Source organism: Apis dorsata, unplaced genomic scaffold (assembly GCF_000469605.1).
Source record: "Apis dorsata unplaced genomic scaffold, Apis dorsata 1.3 scaffold_98, whole genome shotgun sequence".
In the NCBI taxonomy this organism is placed as follows: domain Eukaryota; kingdom Metazoa; phylum Arthropoda; class Insecta; order Hymenoptera; family Apidae; genus Apis; species Apis dorsata.
In genome coordinates, this window is record NW_006263396.1 from 514,619 (window position 1) to 514,942 (window position 324).

The 324-nt window shown below is 27.5% G+C and overlaps 1 protein-coding gene across 1 annotated transcript in view; it reads left to right on the forward strand.

Annotated features, from left to right (window-relative positions):
• The window catches only part of LOC102679484 (ras GTPase-activating protein nGAP-like), an 85,559-nt gene that overhangs the window by 71,674 nt on the left and 13,561 nt on the right, over positions 1-324 (forward strand). The window lies entirely within an intron of this gene.

A 324-nucleotide genomic window follows, 5' to 3' on the forward strand; every position in this document is an offset into this window, starting at 1 on the left:
TTCCACATTAAATTGACAACAATCGAGAGTAAAACTTTCGTTATTCTGAAAACTACTATCCAAGAGTAATATTTTAGAAGAATCATAGTCGATAGTCGAAAAACAAAGATTTTTAAATATAATTACGATTATGATTTTTAAATTAATTATAATTGTAAAACCAAATTTGACACTTGGGACACGAGTTGATTCGAGAATCAGATTTATCGAGTCTCCTGAAGATTTATTTCTACTCTGAAAACTATTATCCAAGAGTAATACTTTAGAAGAATCATAGTCGAGAAACAAAGATTTTTAAATATAATTCGCAAAGGTCATTAAGGA